We start from the raw sequence: 6,651 nt of genomic DNA on the forward strand, positions 1-6,651 counted from the left end.
TTATGCCGCAGGCTGCTTTTCTTCTGTGTGGGTTTCTTTTCTGTGGGCTTCTTCCCAGCTGCTGGTTTCTTGGAAGCAGCAGCTCTTTTTCCCCACCAAAGGCTTCTTCTGCTTCTTAACACCAATAGCTGTCTTTCCTTTCTTCCCTACCACAGGCTTCTTGCCTGGAACCCCCTTCTCATCTGATTTGGCTTCTAGCGCTGCTGCTGCTGCTTTATCTACCCAGAGCTTGTGGTTCTTGGTCTGTTCCAGTGCATGGTCTTTGCATACGGGTTTAGCTTCAACATGATTCTCAGGTTTCTCAGTGGATTCTTCTTCAGGACTCTGCGATGAATCATTTTGCATGGTGCCTGGAGGGCTCTTTGGACCTCTGGGCTTTTCAACATTCTGCTAAGGTCTGTCTTGAGCATCTTGTGCACGGGAAGGTTGTAGTTACTATTGAGGGGGCAGCTTTACGCCAGGTGCCATACAGATCATCTAACTTGTGGAAAGCATTTTCAGTCCAAATGCAGAAACAGCCCACATGCCCACCAGGAGCAAGTTTCAAAATGTTCGGTTTGCTTACATTAAGCAGAGTAATTCCAGGGATGTTTCTGGAGGCTTTAATGACACCGTTGCCTGATTATAGATGATGCAAGTTCCCCTGCTCTGGATATAAAGACGGTTTCTCATTTTTCCCTCCAGCTCTCATTCGCTGAGAGGCATAGACTTTTTTTACATATCATTCTAGGTCTTAAGTTTCTTAAGAAGCAAAACAACCTCCTTGGTTTTCTCATAACCTTCAACTTTATCTTCAGCCACCCAAGGAAGTTCAGGAACTTCCTCAATATGATGACCTTTAGACATGACCAGTGGCAGGAAGGCCGAGGCAGCCAGGGCTGAGCAGATGGCATATCGCTGCTGTGTTGTGTTCACTCTTCAGTGCCAATGGCGCCAGGTTTTGGTTGGTGCAAGCATGTGGCCCCCACAACACTTATTTCCAAAAGCACCCTGGCCAGAATGATGAGTCCCACCACCTCAAACTCTGGAAATTCAAGCCACAGCTCTGTCAGTACCCCAAGACTCAGCCCTCTGTCTCCCTTCTCTTTCTCTCTTCCCCTCCCCCCCTTCCTTCTACTCTAAAAATATCCTCATTCCTTGGGTGAGGATTAGAAATAATAATAATAATAATAATAATAATAATAATAATAAATAAAGATTGCTTTGTGGTTTTGAGGGGTTAAAAGTGTTTTCAGGAAATCAGAGAGTGTTTGCAGAAGTCTAGCATTTGAAGGCCTAGAGTACAGTGCTGACCGAAGGCATAAAGAAAAGGCAATTGGCCCAGCTAGCGGTTGAGCATAGACCTATGAACCAGGAGGTCAGGGTTCAGTTCCTGATCAGGGCACATGCCTGGGTTGTGGGCTCAATCCCCAGTGTGGGACATGCAGGAGGCAACCAATCAATGATTCTCTCTCATCATTGATGTTTCTATTTCCTTCTCCTTCCTTCTTCTATGAAATAAATAAAAATGTATTTTTAAAATAAAGAAAGAAAAAGAAATTGATTTGAGAGATATTTTGGAAGTAGGTCCAAAAGGATATCAACAGATGTAGGGAGTGAGAAGCCGCTGAAATGTGGAACACAATAACGCACATGCCCTGCTCTGAAAGAGTACTGCACAAATGATCCATTAAGCCATTTTTCAAAGCAAATCTCTTGGCATTTTCTCTCTCTTGGCTTGAATGATATTCAGGGCTCTTCCTCTCAAGGTTTTTCATGATTCCCTCAGAAGTTCCCTCACTGGAGTTATATAACTTCACATCCCTCAGAGTCAATGTCCCTCCTCTGGCTAGTATTTACAACGCTGAATCCAAGTTCACGTCCAGCCACATTCTATTAAGGTAATTTCATCCTAGCACCAGGCTGGTCCCTATCTGTGGGGTCTATATCTGGGCCTCAAGTAAAAAAAATCCTCTGTGATCAATTCAATCTCAATTCTGCCCTTTTCTCTATTGCTATAGGCTGCTTTGGCCAACCTCTTTCTTCCTTTCTTTTTTATAAATTGTATTTTATTATGCTAAGAACATTTAACATGGGATCTACTCTCTTGAATTTCTAAGTGTACAATATATTATCATTGACTATAGGTACAATGTCATACAGCCAATCTCTAGACTCCACAACAAGTCAGTTACAATAAGTACTCTTAGAATTTGGGGGGAAAAAATCTTAGAGAAAAATTTGGACTTAACACAGAATTGGGATGTTTAAGACAGTTTTTCCTGGATCTTGCAGGACAGGGAGCCCCCGTTGATTTCTGAGTTATACATATTTGCTCATGTTTTGCTTTGGAGAAATTCTGCAGATATTTTATGCTTTTACATGTGTGCATATCTTGAACATCACCTATACTAACTTTATCCATTTTTCATAAGCACTTCTTCAATAAATCTTGCTGACTTTTTTTTTTTTGCTATTTCTCTCTCTTTTTTAAAAAAACACACATATTTTTATTGATTTCAGAGAGGAAGGGAAAGGAGAGAGATAGAAACATCAATGATAAGAAAGAATCATTGATTGGCTGCCTCCTGCATGCCCCCTACTGGGGATCAAGCCCACAACCCGGACATGTGCCCTTGATGAGAATCAAACCCAGAACCCTTCAGTCCACAGGCTCTATCCACTGAGCCAACCCAGTGCTGTTGAGAAAATACATACATACACATACAAACCAATAAACTTGTTTTATACTCTCTTGTTTAGGAATATGACAAGTCTGAAGATCTACCTGAGGAGGTAGCTACAGCGGGACAGATGTGTTCCCATGGATGATTCAAGCCTGTCCAGCACTATTGATGTAGACAAAGGCTTTGCCATTGCCTTTGTTGTTCTTCTGTTTCTTTTCCTAATAGTGATGATTGTTCGATGTGTCAAGTTGGTGAAGAATCCCTATGAGGCCAGTTCACATGAGAACCACCTCTGAGCTGAATTATGAAAAAGCCTGGTAGACTCCCCCTCACAGGAGATTTGAAATCTTTTATACAGACTATTGTGATCCCGATTTTATATTATTTTGCCTCCCTGTGTCTCAGTCCTCTCACTCCTGCATTCCACAATAGGCACAGGAGTGTGAATTAGGAATAATAAAAAGGATGAAACACAAGCCAGTTTGCATTGTTCCTGTTCAGGGAAATGGTTACAAAAGTGGGACAGAGACAGGTTGAACTCACTCATTAAAATAAGGCAGTGGGTGGCAATGATAAATCAATAAGGGATTATTATCCAAATTTTACAAAGAAATCAACACCCCAAAAATATCCAGTTAAAAATGGGCAGAGGACCTGAATATACACCTATCTGAAGAGGACATACAGATGGCCAATAGACATATTAAAAGATGCTCAAGGTCATTAACCAACAGGGAAATGCAAATTAAAACCATGAGATATCGCCCAGCAGGTGTGGCTCAGTGGTTGAGCTTCGACCTATGAACCAGGAGATCACAGTTCGATTCCAGTCAGGGCACATACCCAGGTTGTGGGCTCCATTCCCAGTGTGGGGCATGCAGGAGGCAGCCAATCAATGATTCTCTCTCATCATTGATATTTCTATCTCTCTCTCCCTCTCCCTTCTTCTCTGAAATCAATAAAAATATATTTAAAAAAAATAAAACCATGAGCTATCACCTCACACCTGTCAGAATAAATATCACCAATAAATCAACAAACAAGTATTGGTGAAGATGTGCATTGTTTGTGGGATTGCAAATTGGTGCAGCCACTATGGAAAATAGTAAGGAGGGTCCTCAAAAAATTAAAAAATGGAACTATCTTATAACCCAGCAACTCCACTTCTAGGTATTTATCTGAAGAAACCCACAACACTAATTTAAAAAGAGATAAGCACCCCTATGTTCATTGCAGCATTATTAATAATAGCCAAGACATGGAAGCAACCCCAGTTATCCATCAATAGGCGAGTGGGTAAAAAAGTGGTGGTACATATATACAATGGAATATTACTAAGCCATAAAAAAGAATGAAATCTTATCAGTTGCAGCATCACGGATGGACCTAGAGGGCATTATGCTAAGTGAAATAAAAGACAAATACCCTCTGATTTCACTTACATGTGGAATCTAAAGAACAAAATTAATGAAGAAACAAAACAAACAGATTTATAAATGCAGAAAACAAAATGACAGTTACCAGAGGTGAGGTGGGATTGGTGGTCTGGGTGAAAAAGTGAAGGGCTTAAGAAGTACCAATCTGTAGTTAGAAAACAGTCATAGGATGTGAAATACAGCATAGGGAATATAGTAAATAAATAAATAATGAGGTCATGGGTTTCAATTCTCCAGTATCTAATGTCCTTACGATAAGATAGTTGGCCATAATTTTATGATGTAATATAATATCATGATGCTTGGTAAGGTGCACCTAAAACTAGAAGCCCTCTTAGAGGTGGTCCTAGGAAATCCCTTTATTATACAAATGTAAGGCCAGCAGGAACCTATGATAAGAGTCTAACAGGACCTTTTTAGTGTGTGAGGTTTTATAAAATCTGTGGCCCTTACCAAGTGGGCAAAGCTCTATGGTGGAAGTGCACTAATTTGCCTTGGTTGAATTCCTTAATCTCTCTCAGCTCAAATTTCCTCATCTATAAAATAACATTTGGTGGGTTGAAAAGAGACCCTCAAAAAGATATCCATGTCCTCACCCCTGAAACCTATGAATGTGACCTTATTTGGAAAAAGGGTCTTTGCAGATATAATTAAGGATCTCAAGATAAACTCAGCCTGGATTATCCAGGTGAGCCCGAAATCCAATGACAAGTGTCTTTATAAAAGACAGAAGAGAAGAAGACACAGGAAGACGGAGGAAAAGACCACGTGAAGATGGAGACAGAGATTGGAGTCATTCAACCACGGCTAAAGAACCAGTGCCTGGAGCCACCAAGACTGGAAGAGGCAAGGAAGGATTCTCCTCAGAGCCCTTTGGAAGGAGTACAACCCTGTCAACACCTTGAGAGAATAAATTTCTGTTTCTTATAGCTACCTAGTTTGTAGGAATAAGTTACGGTCATGACAGGAAACTAATATACAACACATGATGCTGATGATGACAAATATGCAAAAAATTCCTAGACACTGCCTTGTTTCCCAATCCTTCCTTCCAGAGGTAATTGCTGTTATGATCATTTGTTTTTGCATATGTGTGTGTCTTTCCAGACTTTTTCTTTTTAATGTAATATGTGTGAATACTATACATGATTTCATGTTTCAGAACTCAAAAAGTATAAAATGGTGTGCAGTGGAAACCCTCACTCCAACTCTTGCCCCCACCCTCCATTTGCCCTCTTCAGTGAGAGCCAGTGTTAATTTCTTGTCTCCTTCCAGTGATATTTTATGTATATGTAAGAAAAAAATATTTCTGCCATAATTTATACAAACAATAGGGTGTTATATAAATGTTCTACACCTACTTTTCTTATTTAATGTCTTGAACATCACGCCATATCAATGCACAAAGAGCTTCCTTAGCTTTTTAAAAAAATCCTCAGCTGATATGTTTATTGATTTTAAGAGAGAGAGAGGAAGGGAGCGAGAGAGAAACATGGATCAGTTGGTTGCGTCCTGAACACACCATGACTGAGGATCGAACCCACAACCTTTTGGTGTACAGGACAAAGCTCCAACTAACTGAGCCACCTGGTCAGGGCAAGCTTTCTTAGGCTTTTTTAAAAAAGAAACACAGCTGAAAGGCCCTGGTCGGGTAGTTCAGTTGGTTAGAGCACCATCCTGCTACACCAAGGTTGTGGGTTCCAACCCTGGTCAGGGCTCATACAAGAATTAACCAATGGCCGAAACCGGTTTGGCTCAGTGGATAGAGCGTCGGCCTGCGGACTGAGGGGTCCCAGGTTTGGTTCCGGTCAGGGGCATGTACCTTGGTTGCGGGCACATCCCCAGTGGGAGATGTGCAGGAGGCGGCTGATCGATGTTTCTCTCCCATCGATGTTTCTAACTATCTCTCTCCCTTCTTCTCTGTAAAAAATCAATAAAATATATTTAAAAAAAAAAAAAAAAAGAATTAACCAATGAATGCATAAATAAGTGGAACAACAAATCAGTATCTCTCTCTCCCAAAATCAATAAAATAAAAATAAAATAAAAATACAGCTGAAGAGTATTCTATTGTTTGGTGTGCCATAATTTCTTTAACCAACCCCTGCTGATAAAAATTTACATTGTTTCTGAATATTTTGCTGTTTTAAAAAAATGTTGCAGAAGATAATTTAGCATTTATGTCATTTCAAAGGTATATATATTCAAAGTATACAATTTCAAAGGTATGTAGTTTAATTCCCAGAAGTTGAATTGCTGATTTAAAGAGTATTGCAGGGCCTGTGTGGTTCAGTGGGTATCACTTGGGATTGTACCTTGAGCGTCAACCCATGAACCAGGAGGTTACGGTTCAACTCCCGATCTGGGCACATACCTGGGTTTCAGGCTTGATCTCCAGAGAGGGCTTGCAGGAGGCAGCCAAGCGATGATTCTCACTCTTCATTCATGTTTCTATCTTTCCCTCTCCCTTCCTCTCTGAAATCAATAAAAATATTTTTTAAAATAAAAGAAAGTATTGCAAAATTTACAAAATTTTTAAATTAGTTTTC

The 6,651-nt window shown here is 40.3% G+C and overlaps 1 pseudogene; it reads right to left on the bottom strand.

The window, feature by feature from the left end:
* LOC102441852 lies at window positions 1-4,373 on the bottom strand (annotated as a pseudogene).
* Window positions 4,374-6,651: the final 2,278 nt, after the last annotated feature.

Source organism: Myotis lucifugus, unplaced genomic scaffold, assembly GCF_000147115.1.
Source record: "Myotis lucifugus unplaced genomic scaffold, Myoluc2.0 scaffold_151, whole genome shotgun sequence".
NCBI lineage: Eukaryota > Metazoa > Chordata > Mammalia > Chiroptera > Vespertilionidae > Myotis > Myotis lucifugus.